This window comes from Crinia signifera, chromosome 2 (assembly GCF_055691185.1).
Source record: "Crinia signifera chromosome 2, ASM5569118v1, whole genome shotgun sequence".
Taxonomy (NCBI): Eukaryota; Metazoa; Chordata; class Amphibia; order Anura; family Myobatrachidae; genus Crinia; species Crinia signifera.
The window spans coordinates 115400595-115422201 of NC_139218.1; the positions used below are offsets into that span (position 1 = coordinate 115400595).

At 40.2% G+C, this 21607-nt stretch overlaps 2 long non-coding RNA genes across 2 annotated transcripts in view; one reads left to right on the plus strand and one right to left on the minus strand.

The window, feature by feature from the left end:
- LOC146058835 (uncharacterized) overlaps nucleotides 1–21607 on the minus strand; it is a 120513-nt gene that overhangs the window by 68779 nt on the left and 30127 nt on the right. The gene's annotated exons all lie outside the window — the stretch shown is intronic.
- LOC146058834 (uncharacterized) lies at nucleotides 793–15917 on the plus strand. The gene is made up of 3 exons (XR_014469988.1): nucleotides 793–855; nucleotides 2689–2782; nucleotides 15761–15917. It is a non-coding gene; the product is annotated as an uncharacterized LOC146058834 (long non-coding RNA).

Sequence of the window (21607 nt, forward strand, 5' to 3'; positions counted from 1 at the left end):
CGGCACTTTGTCCCTCTGTGGGTCTCCATGACACCCATGGAGGGAGAATAAATAAGTGTAGCGAGACAACGGGCCTGCTGCGTGGCAAGCACAGCGAGCCCGCAAGGGGGGGGGGGGGGGGCGGCGATCCAGCAGATGAGCATATGCAATCCTTAGCATTGCAAATGGAAGAGGAGGTACATACAGTACCAACTCCTTCCTGCATTTGTGATTACTGAAAACTGCTATGCGATCTCAGTTGTATATGAACATCATGACCATAAATTGCCATATTAATTTACGACTACAAGCCTAAATAAGTGTGACCTTACTCAGACTTGCAGTCACAGGGGGCATAACGATGCCAAGGAAACATGCCTCAACATGCCCAGAAAATAGTGGAGACACAACCCTGTTTTCCAGAATACTGGCTGCATGCACCCCCATCACTCCCTGCATATACCTCTGTCTGTCATATTCATTTCTGAGAAACGATCACAGGACTCGTTCTGTACATAATTTACACTTGCTCTAATTTCTTTAGAAATGGTGCAAAAATAATATTGCATATACCCCTTAAAGTAATTGCAGGTTGTATTTTGCCCTTTGTGTTTTTGCAGGACAACTGAAGCTTCAGAAATAAACAGTAACATCCTGTAAAAACCGGATGGAGCTCAGGTTCTCACTATATCTAATAAATCACAAGATTATGTTACATTGTTTGGGTCATACCAGAGCCTTGTGACTTGTATGCCATGTTTACCTCAGATATTGAAGGGCTGAATATCACTCACCTCTACAATTCTACAATATAAAAAGCTGACATTATCTACATTTAGCACTCTTGGGGGGAAAAAAAGATTTCAAGGAGAGAAGGTGAGTATGGCTCTTATAATTACTGATCAATTATATTATGTTGCACTGTTATTAGCACATAATACAGAAATACAGTGGGAGCTACTGCCATCTTTCTCTATAATAGGATTAAGTGAGTAATTGGATTACTCTGATAATCCCCTACTCTATTGTTCTATGTATTGTATTGCAGCTGAGAACAATAGGATAGCCATGGCTAGCCATCTTGAGCCATGGCCTAAGCAAGATAGATGAGATGTGCTCCTACTCTAACTGCATGGAGTTAGGTAGAAATGTTCTTGATTAAATTCAGACACATCTAATGTAATACTATCACTTTAATTTAAAAACAAATATGAGAAATAAGTGTCTGGCAGAAGTTTGGAAACAAACTTACAACATTATTTTGATTGGATTTGCTCATAATTATCTCAGGTATATTGTAAATAAATACAACGAATGGCATTTGATCCAGGGTTAGCAATAGAATTTTTCTGGAAAAATCTGAACACACAAGAAACATATGGGCGGTATTCAATGTGAATACCTGCGAGGTGCAGCGAATCCTTTTTAGGATTCGCTGCACATTCGCCACGTTCCGGAGCCAGCGGGCTCCGGTATTCAACGCGTCAGGGGCTCGCTGCCCCTGACAGGCGAATATGAGCTCCTGCGGCGAATGCCGCAGGGAGCCTGAGGAGGGTGCCAGGCAGAGAGATGGAAGTCTCTCTGCCTGCCCCTGAACGTTTGTGGGGGGGGGCAGGTGGGCTCCCCGGGTGCCAGGCAGCACAGGCTGCCCCCCGGGGGTGCCAGCAGGGGAGTGTATATTCACTATACTCGATCGCAACGATCGAGTGCAGTGAATATATGAATATGTAATGAGCGGCTCGGCTCCGGCGCCCCCTGCTGGCTGCTGTGTAAAAAAAAAAAATATATATATTTTTTTAAAATTAAATATATATTCATGTGCTTACAGCACATGAATAAAAGTAGCATGCCCCTCCTCAGAATAAAATTCCGGATTTTTTGACACCAATTGTAAAACACAAAACACTTTATTTTAAAAGTTCACCTTTCACTTCACCATAAAAAAATAGCGATTGCTACTCAGTGAATCATGGCGAAAAAAACCTTCAAATGTATTCGCCATGTGGTCATTGAATAGGGTGATTCACCGTTTTTGTCAAAAATTCGCCAAACAGCACAAATTCGCCATAAAAACATGGCGAATCAGGCTCATTGAATACCGCCCATAGTCTGACAAGTCGGAACAGAAATATTAATATAAAAATTCAAAAACAGAACTGATGAAAATTCAGAGACCACAAAATTGAAAGCATTTACCCATTTGCCAAAAGTTTTCTTTTTTAAGAGCAAAATCTTTTCATGATGCTTTGCGGTGTGTCCCTGCCATATTGCAGCACTCCACATACAGGCCCAAATGTGCCCTGTGGTGTATAGTCTACTGTACCTATATTGTGCATATTGGCAGGAATAAACTGGGTATACTGCAACAATTCCTCTTTCTCTATCAACAAAAATAGTTTGCAACTTTGATTTACAGAAAATATCTCACAATTTAGAGATGACAAGATTGTGGATAATAATTTTAATAGCCTCCTGGTCAAGAGAGTTTCGATACTATTAATATTATTGAGATGGGAATGGCAGGAATGTGAGAGGTATTGGATGTGTGGTTTGAAGGAGAGGGGAGTCATAGATAATTCCAAAATATTGTACTGTACTTCACAAGAGGAAATAGTTGTGTTATCAATAGATAATAACATTTGTGGGAGTTGAAATTAAGCAGAAGGGTGGTTGATCAAATCTCTTAAGCAATGTATGTTTATTGAACAGACTTTTAGAATCTCAAGATGATGCCCAAATTGGTAATTCTGGTGACAGCAGTTGTGGCCCTTGCCTGCCTTGTACAACTTGGGAAAGCAGAAAAGTAAGTTGTCCAAATTATTAAACATTATTCCAAATGTGTTTATCAAAATTAATTTTATTTAAATTAAAACAGTAATATTTGTCATATACTTTGGTATTATATGATACTTAAAGATACTCCTGGTCGTAGTCTCTAAAAGATTTAGCAAGTGGTTTTGGACAGCAACTATTATGTATAGCACACCTTTTAGGTGTCCTTGTCAGCCAAGTGTCTAAGCTTACATTTATAATTTGTTGTTATTATTATCCTTTATTTTATTAGCAGTTATTTATATAACTCATAATAAAATAAAACATTATATTTAAACATTCACATCAGTCCCTGCCTCAGTTGAGCTCCCTACCACATTTACACACAGATTTTCTAGGATAAATTTTTGTTGGGAATAAATTAACCTTCTAGTATATTTTTGGATTGTTGGAGGAAACCAGATTACCCAGAGGAAACCCATGCAAATACAGGGAGAATATACAAACTCTGCACAGTTAGGCCCATGGTGGGAATCAAACCCATGACCTCACTGCTGTGAGGCAGTAATGTAAACCATTACACTGCCCGTGCTATTGTATTAACAATAGATCATTATTGTAATACTGTATACTGGATATAATCAATTTCACTGAATACATTATTGTACCTCAAGCTTCATTTTAGGTAACACTTCAAGTAGGGGTTAGAAAATTAAAAAAGGAGGTAGAAAGAGGATGATAGGGGGTAAAAGATGGGATGCAAGTAGAGTTATACCCTGTACTCACTGCAGGCAAATTCCCGGGTCTATCATGTCGACCCGGGAATTTGCCTTTGAACACAGGTTTTTCTGCAGTGTGTTTGAGATCCGTGTATGCAGACACGGGTTGTCCCATTCACACTGCAGAAAAACCCATGTTAAAAGGCAAATTACCGGTTAGAACTTCTTCACCCAGGAATTAGCCTTGCAGTGAGAACGGTGGAAAGCCGTGTATTTCTCACTAGCAGTGAGAACATGGTATTAGATATGCCCCTTACATTTTTAGAGGATGTATTGAAAGACAATAAGCATGGTTCTTAGTTGGTAGTAAATAAAGAAGAGCAAGTAACTTTTGTTGAGGATGGATATGGATATGACTATGACTATAGCCCCAATTCAGACCTGATCACCGGACATATTTGTTCTGAAAATGGGCAAAACAAAGTGTACTGCAGCTGATACAGATGTTACATGTGCAAAAAAGAGTAATGCTATGTAAACATGGTGCAATTTTGCTTGCTTTGGATGGGATCAGGATTGAATTAAACGGAAAGCAAAACGCATTTGGAGTATACATATATATATATATATATATATATATATATAAATATATATATATCTATATATATTACATATCTGTACTATACAGTCTTGCCTGCACAGTCTATTTTACTATTTGATTTACACTAAACGGAAGCATGCATTGTGATCAAATCGGCATCCAAAGGGGCTGAAACCCGTTCAATGTCCATTGAATTTCGACATATAGTCAGCATCGAACACAATCTCACCATGTGTAGACAGCTTTAGATGGGGGTGGGGCATGAAATCTAAATTGACAGGTGAAACTAATGCAGTACTGTAAGTTTTTACCCTGCACAGAAACAAAATAATTCACCCTAATCTACCTATCTCTGCACATGTTACATCTGCCTCACCTGCAGTGTACAGTAGATGGTTTATCCAGTTTTGAGAATAAATTTGCCCTGCAATCAGGTCTGAATTAGGCCCAATGTACTGTAGTGCTGTGGCAGTAGGATGGCTAATATGGCTGACTCTTCAAATTTGTGACTTAATCATGTAGAAGTCTATGCCTGTGTCTAGTTGTAACCAGCATGAACAGAAATAATCCAACCTAGGACCCAAAATTAAATGTTGGGACACTTTATCATGTAGGAAATATATATTGGTTACATATTTTCCTTAAAATGCCCCTTTAATTTCCTAAACTGGGTACATATTACATGATAATGGAGGCAGCTGAAGCTCACTTACTGTACAGTATATTGAACGGTGGGTGTAACAGATCACCGATTAAATTCTAGTGGTTGGTGGTGCTCCCAGAGTGAGGGAAAAGAGATTATTTAAACAAGTAGAACAGAAGACTCTTTTTTTGGGCACTCATTGAGTAAGTCCTAGGATACGTTTCACTTGCACATATGTGAGTACTCTGAATTGAAGTAAAATATCACTGTTATTATTTTCATTAACAAATATATCCATTTATCTTATTTTCATATTATAAGAATCCATTTATACATAGACGAGACATAACAAAATTGAGGGATTTAGAATTATCCAGTTAGACAACCGTAACGGTTCAGACCTCAAGAAGAACTTAAAAATAAAGTATTCCACTAAATGCTTAATTGCTTGTGGAACAAATCCATTCAAATAATTTGAATAACAATCACAATCACATGCTTTATATGTTAATTATTATTGATTTCAATTGTAAAAATACATGAAGGGTGATACTGTACATTACATAGCGTGTCCTTCCTTGGTACAGATTATTAATTTAGTATGATTGTAATTCAATAATTCAATAACTCTACAGTGAGCTACTGACAGAAATCTCCCCACTTGTTCAATTATCGTTAAGCTGCATATGTCACATAGGCTTAACAGTGTCAGGTTAATTGTGGTTGCTTAGCTCATGAGTATGCATTTATATGTTTAAAACACAGCAAAATGTAAATGTAAATGTAAATGCTTAGCTCATGAATATACACAGCAAATGTAGCAAGATTATTATTCAAAATATAAGGTCTTGTATCATAATAGCATATTGAGGGGGGTGCATCTCGAATAGGACACTTTATAGATTAAAGATAAGTAATTAGATACAGATGGAGCGGGTCCCAGCTTTGCAGGGGATGGCGGAAGATTCCTCAGCCAACATCCCCCACCAGCCGCCAGAGGGGACGCGCACGCACGAGATGCGCGCACGTCCTCTTACAACGGGGCTCCCCCGGGTCCCTGCAGCCTCGCCGACGGTCGCCCGGGTCCCCGCCGCCTTGCCGCCCCCCACTAACCCTGTCAGTCTCCCTGAAGCGTAGAGGGACAGGGTTCCTGTCCCCCCGCTGACAGGAAACTGGGATGCATGTGCGTGTGAGACGCACGCGCGTCCCAGTCTCTATCGCCGGCGCTCACCAGTGGAAGGGATCTGGTGAGCGCCGGCCAAAGATGAGACCCGCTCCATCTGTAGAACCAGCTGTATACTCTTTATTTGTTACACTAGAGGGATTTTTGCATTTATATTGACAATAGACTGACACGTACACTATTCTTACTTTGAATTAAGTAGAATTTTTTTGAATATCTGTGTTTGTTTGTTTCAATGTGGTTTGTCTAAAACATCATACAGCCACCAATTGGTGACTGATAGACGTCAAATCATATTTTATTCAAGAACATAATAAGGTACAGTTTAATATTCAACTACCATATCATTAATATTTACTACAATCTACAAAAGTGTGCCCCCAAAAAAGAGAAATACCCTTTTTTGGTTGTTTGTTCTCTTACACCCACCAATTTATTTCTCAGAGTATTTTGTATCATAATAGCCTTAATTGTATCAATTGCACAATTCTGCATTACATGAGTCTGTATTTCAAAGATCCTCAGGATAAAGAATGTATCTGAATTATGGGTACTTGTTTAGTTTCACGGCGGCATGTACGTGCCGCTCTAGTTATGAATATTGGCAGCTTGCCAGACTGCCTTAAACTACGTTATCAGCGTAGCGCCTGTTTGAATCTTGGCAGCTCACCAGCTGCCTTACTTCTGTAATCTAGATTATCAGCATCCTATGCTGACTCCACGCAGACAATGCTGCTACTCCTAAGATCCTGTCAAGCCTAGTGAGCACCTCTCACACAGCGCTGGTGCCCACATGATATCCTCTCTTCTGTGGAGAGGGGATCATGCGGGCGCCGGCGGAGAGGCGCTCCATCGTAGATCTCCAGCAATGAGAAGATCTTGCCTCGGACCTCTGAGTAGCTATTGCTCAGATGTATGATATGGCAGGTGTGAATGTGTTCCTGAAACACCCCCTCTCTCCACGGCAGCCCGAAGCGTGGCGATCGGTCGCGATACACGTCCTCTCGACCTTTTCAAACCCCCACCATCCACGTCAGCGTGGAGTTGATTTTAGATATTGTGGTGAGCCCGTCTGCTCACCACACTTCGGGCAGCCGTTGATAGTGAGGGTATCAAATGGAGGCATTTGCCAGTATGTAACATGGAGCACTGGCAAATGCCTCCTTCATTGTGCATGATACGCAATTGCGTCCGCACCCCCTCTTTTGACAGGAGAGGCACGCGCTACTCAGATGCAGGAGCATCTCATTGCTGGAGTGTCTGAGACGCTCCTACGTATCACACAGATGGAGCGCCTCTCCACCGGCAGAGTGGATATCATGTGGGCACCAGCACTGTGTGAGAGGCGCTCACTAGGCTTGACAGGAGTTTAGGAGTAGCAACTCTGGGCTGCCGCGGAGTCAGCGCAGGACACTGTTAACGTAGATTACAGAAGTAAGTTAGCTGGCGGGCTGCCAAGACTCAAACAGGTGCTACGATGATAACGTAGCTTAGAGAAGTAAGGCAGTTTGGCAAGCTGCCAAGATTCATAGCTAGAGCAACACGCACTGCCGCCATGAAACTAAACAAGTACTGAATTATGAGTAACTAATACTGTAAATGTTTCCAATGCTCATAACCACAATTGTAACATAAGCATTCAAATTCACAATATAGGTAATAAAGTATAAAGGTGAAGATGAAAAGACACTCTCCTGCTGCCCTCGTTAGAGAGGTTATGGAGACATTGAGGGCACCATCCCTCAATTCAGGGATGAGAGAGCATGAAAGGATAATGCAAGATTCCTGGTTAATATGATGTAAAATATATATCCTTTTAACATTAAATGACTGTACTTTACCCAAATAGATAAAGATTACAGACTATTGGTCACATTAAACATAGCTTTTTTGGAAATGCAGCAGGTTTGCAAACATACAAATTCCTACATGGTTCTGTGAAATCAGAATAAAGTTATAAGGGCTATGATTGTATCTGTATTAGGAGACAGAATGATTCCGGTATTATATGTGGGTACAGCAATCTGCTGCAATCATATCTGCACTCAATGGCAGAGTGGTTCCCAATACAAATGTGGGTGCAGCAACCTGCTGTAGGTATAGGCAGAACTTGGTTGACTCCCCTGGTATGTGCATAGTGCACTCCTTGAATGGGGCTGCTGTAGAACAGCGCTGGAGAGGGGAGTCAGGTTACTGTAGCAGTGTGGGGAGTGGCCAAGTTGGCTCAGGTTTCTCCGGATGAAAGGACTCCACTCAATATGCAGTGAAGGGCTCCACTCAATATGCAGATGATGTGTTTCACCCTGATACGGGCTTGCTCACATCAGTGCCAGTAATTGTTTAATATCCCTAGTCTGTATTTAAGTCCCCAAAGACCAATCATGGAAAATGAACAGGAGATTGGCTTAATTAATTAATACATTGGTGAAGTGTTAAGTATAAATAAACAATTGAAGCAAAATAACCTAGTAAGGAATAGTGCTTATATTAATGGATCATTCACTGAAGTTAGGTGCTTACCAATAAAGTGGTGGAAAAACGTAATCCATGAATTTCATAAATTTTCTAGTGTAAATAATCCCAAAGTTACATTTAGCAATAATCAACAGGAGACCTATAATGACATGCACAGCTACAATAGGTTGTGGGTTTTAGTATTGACAACTTTGTTAACATATGTAAAAGACAAAATAGTATGTTTAATTGTACGCTGTAAAAGAAATCACCACATTATATGTGTGTTGTACAGTTTCAGCAGAGCAAATGAAACGGTAAAGAAGTGAATGAAAGGATGATGCTATTATTTAGCAGGATAGGAAGAGGATAATCCTACCTATGTTGGATTTAGATAATTACAAACCTTGGTAACAGTAAATGTGTAAATATAAAGATAATTATCCATAAGGGAATTATGAAAGGAATGTAATAATGAAAATGATAAACAAAATAGACATAAGGAAAGAAATATAGTCTTAATTATTGTGGACTATATAATTACAATAATAATAAATATGTTAACATTAATAATTATGGGGGGATTATGTAAAAAATACATAATGATGGAAAGGTTATACAATGATGGTTGCAAGAAAAAAGAATAAAGAAAATCCTCATTTGTAAAAAATAGATAAAAATATTATTATAGTTATTTTTGAAAAAGTTTTCTAGTCTGAAATGTGTTGGGAAATAATAAACAGAGTTGAATAGAGAGAGTTCATTGGAGATACTGATTGATTCAGGTTATTAAGACTTGATAATATATATTTGTTAAAAATAATCAAATAAAGATATTCCCACGAAGGACAGATTATAGATTAGATATGTAAAGATAGATGAAGATTATGAACAAAAAGAAACATTCATACAATTTGTATAGTTTATAAAAAAAGGTACTTTAATTGATGTACTCATTGAGTCCGTTTGGGTTTAGGGTATTTAAGGTGAAAGTCCAGCAGCTTTCGCTTTTTAGGAGCTCCCTGGTCAGATCACCTCCACGTTTGCACATTTGGACTAACTCCAGTCCAAATAATAAGAACATGTTGAGATTTCCCTTATGTTTACGGAAAAAGTGTCTTGCGACAGAAGTAAGTTTCTTGCCTTTTTGCATGTCTGTGCTCGCATTCCTTACTTAGCCAACATGATTCAATACGCATTGTTTGAGCATCGTTGTGGTGATGCCTACATATTCTTGGCCACAATTGCAGGAGATTCAATATATCACTTTTGAACCTTTTGAATGTCAGTTAATATAGTTTTTGATTGTGCGTGTTTTGCCGTATTTGTCTATGAATTATTTCTTCTGAATCATGTAGATGCATGCTTTGTATGAGTCACAGGAGAAGGAACCAGTTATTTTTAGGGGTTTGGGATCTGTACATGTGATATTAATCTTCACTAGATGGTCCTTTAGGGTTGGTGCTCTCCGCCAGCTCCTGGCAACTTTGTCTTGGATGTGGTAAAACAGATCTGCATCTGATTGCAGAATATGCCAGTGTTTCTGTAGAGCTTGGGGGGGGGGGTTAGTTTGAGACTGCTGAGGATCCAAAAGAACCAATTCAGATTGGAACCTTTTGTTTATCTGCACAAACTAAAAACTAGAAGAGGCAATTCTTAGTGTGTCTATTTATTATAGCAGCAAGAGTCATTTGGTCGGGATGCAGTAGAAATCTCGGCGGTCGGAATCCTGGCGTTCAAAATCCCGACGCCGGAATCCCGACCCCCGAAATCCAGACAATTTCTCCCTCCGTGGGGGTCCACGACACACATAGAGGGAGAATAAATTAGTGTGCCCGCTGCGTGGCGAGTGCGGATTTCGGCGGTCGGGATTCCGGCATCGGTATTTTGAACGCCGGGATTCCGACCGCCGGGATTTCGTATGTATTGCGTTTGGCCAGCTCATGTGCTCTAGAGGCGTGCAAACAGCAAGGCCTGAAGAGGACTTGGGAGATGCTCTGGCCTTTTAATACATTCTCCTGATAACTCCATATTACTCAAGTTCAGATTTTCAATCAGTGACAAGTGCTGAAGCGCTAGCTTTATGGATAGTGGTGCTGCTAGGATGTTTCTCTGGAATGGCAATTTGCCCAGTCATCTGTAGGGATTGTAAACATAAATAACAGTGTGTGGGCAGGACAGTAATCCACTTCTTGATGGTTAAGAATTCTTCCAGACCTTCTCTGGTAGATGCTGTGAGGATACAGATTCTCAGATCACTCAGGTAAACAGTTTAGTAAAATGGCAAATGCCTTTTATTGTAAATATGTACACATGGTACACTATAACAGTAACAGTTACAAGCCAGAATGGTATCTTACGTAATAGGTCTCCACAGTAGTATGTGATTATCAATGCCTGCATTCTCTTGTGGTTGCACACTGGCAGAATTCATGTGTCCCCTGGCCTGGGATACCAATTCACCTTGGAACCTTCACCACAAAACTCTCACCACTGACGGCACCACAATGCCTAGTCAGCCCCTGCACATCACAAGTGCAGCCCCTCTCCATAGTTGTGCGCACATTGAGTGTTAGAGGTGCACAGGCACCCCCTAATGCTGTGCCCACCCTTATGAACACCCCCCTGCCGCTAGCACTACCAGCAATACCTTTAACCAAAGACTTTTGCTTTGTAGAACTGTATTCTATTTAAAGAAGCGCACATCAAACAATAATGTGTGTTTGCATTGTTATTTGTACTAGACCATTGTCATATCACTACATACCTGCGTCATCCATATTACAACATACATGTGTCATCCATATGCAGTATGTTTATGACTGTATTTGCATGTACTGTTACACAGAGTAATTAGAGGATTATAACTGACATAGGCAGGAGATTATGGTGTGGCTGAAATAGGCAGGATATTATGGTGTGGCTGAAATAGGCAGGAGATTATGGTGTGACTGAGAGACGTTTTATATTGTAGCGAGTGCCAAAAGATGATGGTAGACACGCCTGATTGGCGGTGTTAGACACTCCCAATAGATGGAGCTGCGCACACCCCTTTGACAGTGCACCCCCTAATAAAATGTACTGCGCATGCCTATGCTCCTCTCCCTGAACTTTCTGTGCTGAACATTCTTCCAGTAGAGCTCACTGCCCTTGTTGTACCCTGTCCTGTCTATTCATAACAATGCCAGTTTAATCAGGATGTTAGGGAGTTTGATAAGATTTAGAGATGAGCTGTGTGGGGTCTTGTATACAATGGAGTGTACAGGATCAGATTACCTGTAGCTCCACACCTAAACTGTTTACTATTTATGCTGATAACATCTTGGCAGTTTACACTATATTATATACCACTCTGGCCAAGTCTTATTCCTATTATCAATTATATTGAACACAACATAGCCAAACAAACTACATATTCCAAACATAACAGACAAAACATAACTATACTAATAGCACAGTTCAATACAATCTTATATAGCTTACCACATGATATAAATTAGATGAGTCCATGGGCAGGACCAGGCTAGGAAAGTACCTGCAGTCTTCTAACACTGTGTGACACGAAATACAGGCCAGGTCATCACAGATGCTATACATTCTGAGAACTTGACAATCTCCCTAGTCCACTGTCCCATGGCTCCAGTGGTCCTTGGACTTTGTTGGCTTAGAGAATTTAACTTAACTGGAAGATTTGTGATTTTTTGGGGGAGTTCAGAATGTTCCTCTGTCACGCTCATTATGAGTTACATAGCCTATTCCGGAGGGCTTGCCACTAAATAGTATACCATGATTTTGTTGAGGTTTTCTCCAAAATAAGAGGTGAACTCGCTTGTACCACATGGACCTTATGATTGCCTCATCGATTTGTTGCCAGGGGCCAAACTTCCCAAACAAAGATTATATTCTCTTCCATAATCTAGAGCATGGGTCTTCAAACTGCGGCCCTCCAGATGTTGTGAAACTACAAATCCCAGCATGCCTTGCCACCGTTTTAACACTCCCTTATAGCAAAACTGTGGCAAGGCATGCTGGGATTTGTAGTTTCACAACATCTGGAGGGCCGCAGTTTGAAGACCTATGATCTAGAGCCAAGAATGTATCCAGTAAAATTTGAGAAAAAGATTTATTCACCCTTCCAATTTCTCTGTGGGAGCAGACTTCTATTTTGTGGCTAAGAAGGATAGCTTCCTCCATGTATAGATTTCAGAGAGCTAAACAAATTCACAGCTAACTCCTACTCTGAAACAGAAGACTGGAAACAGCACATTTACCATTATCAGCTAAAATGTTTTTTAGCGTATACTGTATTTCACACATCTCTCACAGAGATGTTGGCACTCAAAGATAAAGGTAATGATGTGCTATTTCTTATGAATATTTTTGCAGGAAAATTAACAGTTTAGAAGCAGTGGACCACAGTCACCATCACCATTGCAGAAGAGAACAATTGGCCATATCATGCAGGGAGCCTACCAGAAATCTCCTAGTGGACAGGGTAGAGGGAACCACCAAATCACCATGGAGTAGAATGAACTCACAGACAGAGAGACCCAGACACAGACTTAAGCACTGTTAGATCTAAAAAGCTGTAGAAGCTTTGTGGCACTGCTAAGGTCACATATGACAGATGACAGCATATGATGTAAACTCAGGGAGAGAAATACCATTGGCAATAAAAGCAGTTTATTTATTAACAGTTTCTTATATAGCGCACACATATTCCGCAGTGCATTAAAGAGTAAATTTAAAGAGAAAACATTCACATCAGTCCCTGCCCAAATGGAGCTAACAATATATATTCCCTACCACATGTACATGCACACATTCAATCTTGAGTTAATTTTTTTGGAAGCCAATTAACCTACCAGTATATATTTTTGGAATTGTGGGAAGAAACCAGAGTACCCAGAGTAAACCCCTCACAAGCATCAGTAGAATATACAAAGGCTGCACAGTTAGGGCCATGGTGGGAATTGAACCTATGACCTCACTGCTGTGAGGCAGTAATGCTAACCAGTCTGCCATCCATCCATGCTTGCTGCCAGTCTGTTGAGATAATGCCTGAGCTCTGGACAAGATATCCTGAATATTGGTTCTGATCTCTGGACTTCAGATAAATCTGCGGGCACCTATGCGAATTCCCAGGTGTTGGTATATTACCCAAATAACTGGTATTGGGAACAAGGTTGGCTGAAAAATGTCTGCCAATGGAGCTGACATAAAATGTGCTCCCTATGTTGAGCAGCCAGAGCATGGCCTATCAGTCCACATGAGTTGGCACCATCCTGGTCACATCCAATATGATGGGTAAATACTTCTAAAATACTTTCTTTAATTGTAATGTGGATTCATGGGAGCAATGTGTTTGTTATTTCAATATAGATAAAGCTGTAAAAGGATTCCTGGACCACAGCCACCAGCACCAGTGTAGTGGACCAGAGTTATTAACTCAAGGATGTGTTCTACCAGAAATATAAGAGTGCATAGCAGACAGGGAAAGGGAGGTCACCCAACCACCATGGAGAGATGTGAGCTCACACGCAGGGAGATCCAAAAACAGATTTGCTGTAAATACTGGAGAGTATGCAGGGCCGGTGCAAGCCCCCCGCCCGCCCCCAGGCAAAATAACCCTGCGCCGCCTGCCGGTGGGGGGGGTACGGACGATACTGCGGCAAGGGGGGGTGTTATGCGGGAGATACTGAAGCGGGCGATACTGCAGCGGGCGCCCGCACCCCCCCCCCCCCCCGGAGCCCGGGTAGTGCCGCGCTGAAATCCACCCACCAGGGAGCGGGGAGCAGGCGATGCAGCGTTGATTCACAGGCGGGATGGGGGAGGGGAGAGGGAGGATTACAGACTCACCTCCTCCCCGCTCCCTGCTTTCTGGTACCTCTCTATGGTACCTCGGAGGCTCAGTACCGCCCTCCAGTGGTCGGCGCCCTAGGAAAATGCCTAGTCCTGCCTAGTGATGGCGCTGGCCCTGAGAGTATGACAAGTTTTAGATGGTTTGTTTTAGAAATTGCAGTGGCTGGATGATTTAACCCAAGGGAGAGTGCAATCAGGAGCAGCAACAGCAGTTAGATAATTCTCCAGCTCTGGAGAAAATGAAGGAAGCAACAATGTGGGCAATGTGAGCAGTAGCAGATTTACAACAAGACCAAACAAATTAGCTGCTTAGGACCCTGCGGGTCCCTACTGGTCCAGGATGCTTGTCAACAGGGCTGTAGAAAGAGCATTTTTAAGTGGACTGCAAGCTCTTCCAAAAATTTTCAATAACTATGCTTGATGAATACTCGTAACAGGCTTTCAGTGATTAGACAGCTATTAGGTGCCATCTCTATTGTGCACTTGTGTATTTAGTCTTATACAGTATTATTGTGCATGTGACCCAGTATTACACATGTGTGTGTATAATGTAAGATATAAATGAGCTACACACACATATTATTATTATTATTATTATTATTATTATTTTTTTTTTTTTTTATGGTGATAAAGTACACTGGAAGACTTTGTTTTTCTCTAACATTCATCTACTTTAAATTCCAGTCAGCCAGGGGTTAAGTATAATGTATAATAACCAACTGTTATGATATACTCTATTTGAAGTACTGTACTACTGTATTCTTGAGATGCAAACTATAATCAATGGTGTACTGATATACAGTATAATCAGTACAGTCACACTGACTGAGGGGAAGGGGGTAGCATGACCCCCTGTCTCAACACCACTGGGTGGGTGCAGGGAAGGGATGATACTACAGACCCATGATACTTTCTTAAAATTAATCAGCTACAGTATATTGAGCAGCTGGACAATTACTTAAATCCACATAACTTGGCTCCATCCTGGTCATATCTAATGTCTGCAATTAAAATGCTTTCTACAATTATAATGTTGATTCCTGCAAGCAATGAGTTTTTATGTTGATGTTGTCAATACATAACAGAGACAAATACAATAAAGTGGCAAGTGTGTGACATACAGGTATAATTACTTGTCACCATTGCGCTACTAAATCATTGGAGGTCATTTTTAGTAAACCATGCCTTGTGAATGATTGCACCATTAAAAAAATGTCCAAATTTGGATGTCATCCTGCAACGCCACCACACTCAGATTTAATTACATCCTGTTCATTGATTAGATTAATTTAAAATCAAACTTTAGAAAAAGTAGCCCTTGTTCTCTTATGACAATGTAAATGTCCTCTATTTGTTTGGTTATAAATTCAAGTGTTTTCAAACATCAAATGTCATTTTAATTGATCAAATACTTCTTACATATACAAGTGTTACATCGCCAAAAATCATTCTCTATCTAACCTGCTGCTCGGAATTACTAATCACGGTTTACATTTTGATTTACTATAACTGTGTTTGCTGACAATAACACTTTCTCTCTGGTGTAGGGAAGAAGATGAAAGCAGCAATGAGATTGAAAAAAGGGAGATACAACAGGACCACCTTGGCAATGAAGAATTAAGAGATAAGAGGAAACTATGTTCAGAATATAGGGATGATCCTAGATGCCATTCATGAAACTACAACTTTTCAATGCTAAATAAAATCTGCTATTTTTAATGATATACATATATTTCTCTAAAAATATTGTATAACATCATTGGAAACGTTTTATTTTTCTGATAAGTTGACCTATTAAAATATGAGAATAACTAATATGGCATTGTGTGTGGTTATTTATTTGTTACATAGATGCTGACAGGGGCGTAAGTTCATCTAAAGCTGGTTTCACATAGCAAAAACCTGCTTTCAACTCGTTTTTGTAAACGTTTTTTTTAAATGGGTCAAAAGCCAGTTATACCCCTTTCATATTGCATGTTGTAAAGGTATATTGCAGTTTCAATACTGTTTATGTACCTTCAGATTCAACCCGTTTCACCCATAGAAAGCCATACAATGTCATTTTAAATGTTTTTTTTTTCCTGCTTGTGGGCGGGGATCAAGTGTGGTTATCATTTGTAGCAAATACCGTTTCTGAGCTGTTCAGACTGCAGGAAAAACGGCTCAGAAACGTGTAGGATCCTGCTTTTAACACGTTTCAAAATATCGGCATTCTGTAACCGGTAAATTGATTGTGGAGCTTTCATATTGCAGCTGGTACCGGCAATATGCCGTGTTAAAACTGCAATGGGAAAGGTCACCCGAAAGGCAAGATGCAGTTTCTCAAAATTCACCTGTGCGTTTTATCTCAGAAACCAGTAGCATTGCTTACTGCAGCACAGGCTGATTAATACCAGGCAGGAGCTATTTCCCTATTACAGATTTTAGAAGTGCGCCTGGTATAGAGCCAATTAACCCTTTGTGTGCCAAGTGAATATATCAAAAAAAAGAGTTCACCCTAACCAATTTGTTTCCCTAGGCAAGATTTTGTCTGGTGCCCCCTAGCACCACCATCTGTTGCACCTCTGACTCAGCACCCCTCTACCAGCACAGCACCCATCAGAAGCCAGCAGCACCAATCAACTCTCACCCAGCACCCCTCTACCTGTAGAACATATAACAGCAGCAGCCAGCAACACCCTTAACCTAGCAGCACTCCTTACAGCAGTCTGCCAGCACATCTCACTCTTACAACACTGAGCTGACTTGTGTTGCATGCATGTCAATGAAAGCAGTAGTGTACACAGCGTGGGATTTACTAACTACTTGTGGTACATCCTGCACCTTACCACACTGTCATTATTCACATATGTACTTACATATGCAATTAGTGACAAAAAGGGATGTTCTTCAAATAAGAGCTGCTGTTTATGTTGTCCACTGGTTCCTGGACTTTCGGGTTTGTGACCTAGGAGTACCTTAGCACATTCTCCTAGGTAGATATGTCCCCAGCTAATAAGATTAGAAAGGAGAGATAGATATAGGTGGATGTCTGTGTTTTTTTGTATTGGTGGTAAGATGTGGATGTGAAAGTACATGTAGAAGGTTAGTAAAGAGCTCCCAATCCCAATTGTCATGCTGGAGAGCGGAATCTTGTCTCAATACAAATCAGAGCTAGTTACATACAGTATTGCATATTTTGATCTAGATGGAGTAATGGGTATTGACTTTCTCCTCTCATAATGTTGAGTTTTTTTTTATCTTTTATTCTCACTAGCTATATTTCCTTTATGATAGAAGCTATCTTTTATAATAATCATTATCCAATACTATCAGTGGTATCCTGTTTCTGACACCTAAATACAAGTTATCCAGAATAACTTAGAATATATATGTGTGTGTGTGTGTCTTTTTTCTATTGGAGCTACTATAAATAAGCTTTATTGATACAGTTGTGCTCATACGTTTACATACCCTAGCAGAAGTTGCAATTTCGCCAGAGAATATAAATGATAACTCACAAACTTTTCTTTCATTCATGGTTAGTGGTTGGGTGCATGGCCGCCAACAGGGGGGGGTCTGTGGGTACTTCTGTCCTGGGCCCCGCTCCTTAGACAGAGAAGGGAGGGCCCGGGCTGCTCCAGCGTTAAGTGCTGGGCTCCTTCTCTTATCTCCGTGAACTGCCTTCACAGCAGATCCCTGGCAGGCAGCTGCATAGCACTGCACTTGTCCCGATCACTTCTGTGGCTAGCAGTGATCGGGCAGCTCCAGCACACTTTATGTATGTATACGCTGCTCAGACAGCGTATACACAGTGATTTATTTGGAGAGTCTGCAGAGGTGAATCTCTCCTCTGCATGCTGGTCTCCGGCAGCTGAACTCCTGACCTCACTGACACTACGGGATCAGGACGCTGCTGGAGGTCCCATGCTGCTGCTGCTGTCTACACATTTATCAACCTCTTCTGTGACTGGGAAAAGGCAGCTGAGAAGTAAGGTTAGTGATGGTGGGGGCACAGCTTAAATATATATTATTTAAGTAGGGGTACAAGTTATAGTGAGAGCAGGGACACAGCTTAAATATAGAAATTACAGGGGTCAGGTAGCACAACTGAAATATGCAAGGGGGCATGTAGCATAGCATCATTTACCTGGTTGTCTGCTGCCTGTCTCTTGAACAACCAGTGGCATTGGCAAGCCCCCATGATGATGTACCACGTGACGTGGCAATGCCATTGAGCAGAACGCAGAGGAGCGGCCATACTGGGGGGCCTGCCTAATTTCTCAGTCCCGGGCCCCAAAATTTCTGATAGTTGGGTGAAGCCATTTATTTTCAAACAACTGTGTTTACTCTAAACGACAAAAATGTAGAAAGTCCCATGGCGCTATCAGTCCTTGCAGCCTCAATTCCAAAAGGAGGACCACTTGGTAATCCTCACTTGCAAGTACTCCCGAACCAAAGAGGAATTGAAGGCGCTTGACTTGTGTGACCAGTGATATGATTTTCTCAGAATGATGAAAAAACAAACAAAAAATGTGTATAAATGACACAAAATAAAATATAAATTTGATGGGGTGGAGTGTTTTCCAGAAAAAACTATATATCGTATGTTTTATGGGTTCACCAAATGTGATTGATATACAAATGTACCAAATGGAGTGAGAAGTGGTCTAGAGTGTGTACCGTACTCACTGATTGATTAGGAGACTTAAAGCATACAAATGTATCTTTAAACAGTTACAGTTTACAGTTTAAACAGATACATCAAGACGATAACCGATCTCAATAGCCAAGATAACTGCGTACCATACTCACTGCAAATGCAGGTGTGATACACATATAGTGGTATCTTTGTGGAGATGGTCCCCTTGGAATCCACTCTCAATGTTACCCCACGTTTGGAAATGGTATACCGGAAAACAGAGAGGAGGTCCGGTCTTGGTATAAAATAATTTAATAAAAATGCCTGTAGTGTGGCCAAATGGCCATAAGCCACAAATACAGAATAAAAAGAAAGAACAAAAGTCACTTATCTTGCATGTTTCGGCAGTCCCAGCCACCTTTTACAAAGATAAATACAGTAGTGAGAAAAACTGACATGATTTAAATAGCAAGATGGAGGATCCATTTCCGGTTCACCATAATTAAGGTGAATGGGACTGATAGCTTTGAGTGAATCCAAAATTTAAATATGTAATACGAAGCTCTAATAGCGGATACTTACTGAATATTTTTTGAAGTCAGTTAAATTCTTTTATACTGAGACCGGTCCTCCTCTCTGGTTTCCGGTATACCATTTCCAAACGTGGGGTAAAATTGAGAGTGGATTCCAAGGTGACCATCTCCACAATGATACCACTATATGTGTATCACACCTGCATTTGCAGTGAGTATGGTATGCATTTATCTTGACTATTGAGATTGGTTATCGGCTTGATGTATCTGGATGTAACTGTTTAAAGATACCTTTGTATGATTTAAGTCTCCTGATCAATCAGTGAGTACGGTACGCACTATAGACCACTTCTCACTCCATTTGATATAAATCACATTTGGTGAACCCATAAAAGATACCTTTACACACTTAGATCACATCACTGCATTGTGAGTTTTGGTACGATAGATTTTTTTTTTCTGGGAAACACTCCACCCCATCAAATTCATATTTTATTTTGTCACTTATATACATTTTTTGTTTATGTTTTTTCATCATTCTGAGAAAATCATATCACTGGACACACAAGTCAAGCGCCTTCAAATGTGTTTACTCTATTTAAATCATAATGATGAGAAGTTGCGCACAAAGTAGTTACACTGGATGAATGCACAAATGAATTATAGGTATTGAAACTTGATTGTTTTTAGTAATGAGGTCAATAAAATTTAACTTTTAATAAATGTATTTATTAAAAATAGCCCTTTGTTATTTTTTCTTTATTTATATATAGACAAAGGGGAATGAATGGTTCTAGGTGAAATAAAAGGTAAAGTCACATATAACATTTATTTATAGACATGGTGCTCATACAAAGAATGAGAGAAAGTGTAAATACTGTAGTGGTTAAAAAAGTCAGAGCACGTCTTCATCTGCACTGTATTCAATTATATTTTTCTAAAGGGATTTACTGGGTCTGTTTATATATATTGTTGCCATTCATTGGCTTTCAGCCCAGTTTGATCTCCTTTAGTTTGTTTCAAAGAGATTTATACTGGTTATCCAATTTGTTTCCATCCATTGGCACATTATCCATTATATTTCCTCTAGGGAAATGTGTGTGTGTATAGCTTGTTTATTTTTATTGTTTTATCTCAGGCTCTCTTGGAGCTTAGAGTGTATGGTGATGTTTCAGGGGGGAATTAGCATATATGCATGCTATAGTCCACACTGCAATTTTGTTTGGTATGTATTAATCCTTCATTAGCCCTGTGTCAACAGGTTTATAATTTAATGCTTTTCAGCTGTATCACAATATTTCTTTATTATACTTAGGTTGACACTCTGCATACAAACAGTCAGTTTTTATTGTATACCAATATAGTGTGTGCCCCTACCTATGCTAACCTCTACTTGGGGTGGTGGGATAAAAGAAATTGTATTTCAAGAAAAACACGGAGAGTACATAGAGAACATCTTGATGTACCAAAGGTATATAGATGACATATTCATCCTATGGGAAGGAAACAAAAACTTGGAACATTTCATTTCCATACTAAACACCAATGACCTCAATCTTAAATTATCCCATGAGGACAGCAAAACCTCCATTAACTTTTTAGACCTTACAATCAACATCCAAGAAGAAGGAATCATAACTACAGATATCCACAGAAAAAGTACAGCCATAAATAGTATCTTGCACTCAACAAGTTCCCACCTACCCACAACTATCAAAGCTATACCCAAAGGAGAGCTTATACGTACCAAACATAACTGCTCAGATCCAGAAGTATACGAGAAAAGAGAACTTGATCTGAGCAAGAGACTCTGGGACAGAGGATATAGCCAGAGACTAATTAAAAAATCAAAAAGAGAAGTTGACCTGATATCAAGGGAGTCCCTACTCCAGCCTAAAATACGACAGGAAAAGGAGGAATCTGTAAGATTCATAGGAAGCTTCAACAAGGATTTTAAGGAAATAACAACCATCCTACAGAAGCACTGGCCAATATTAAATACAGATGAAGATCTCAAGAGAATACTACCACCACAAGTACAAACTAGCTGGAAAAGGGCCAAAAATATCAAAGACTGTATTGTAAGAAGTCATCTCATGAAACCAGCCACCCCCGATATAAGAGCCAGATCCACGAAATGTGGAAAATGTAAAGCATGTCAATACATGATCTCAAAAAGGACATACACTTACAGATGGGGAAAGGAGTGGAAAATATGAGAACATATCACCTGCACTACA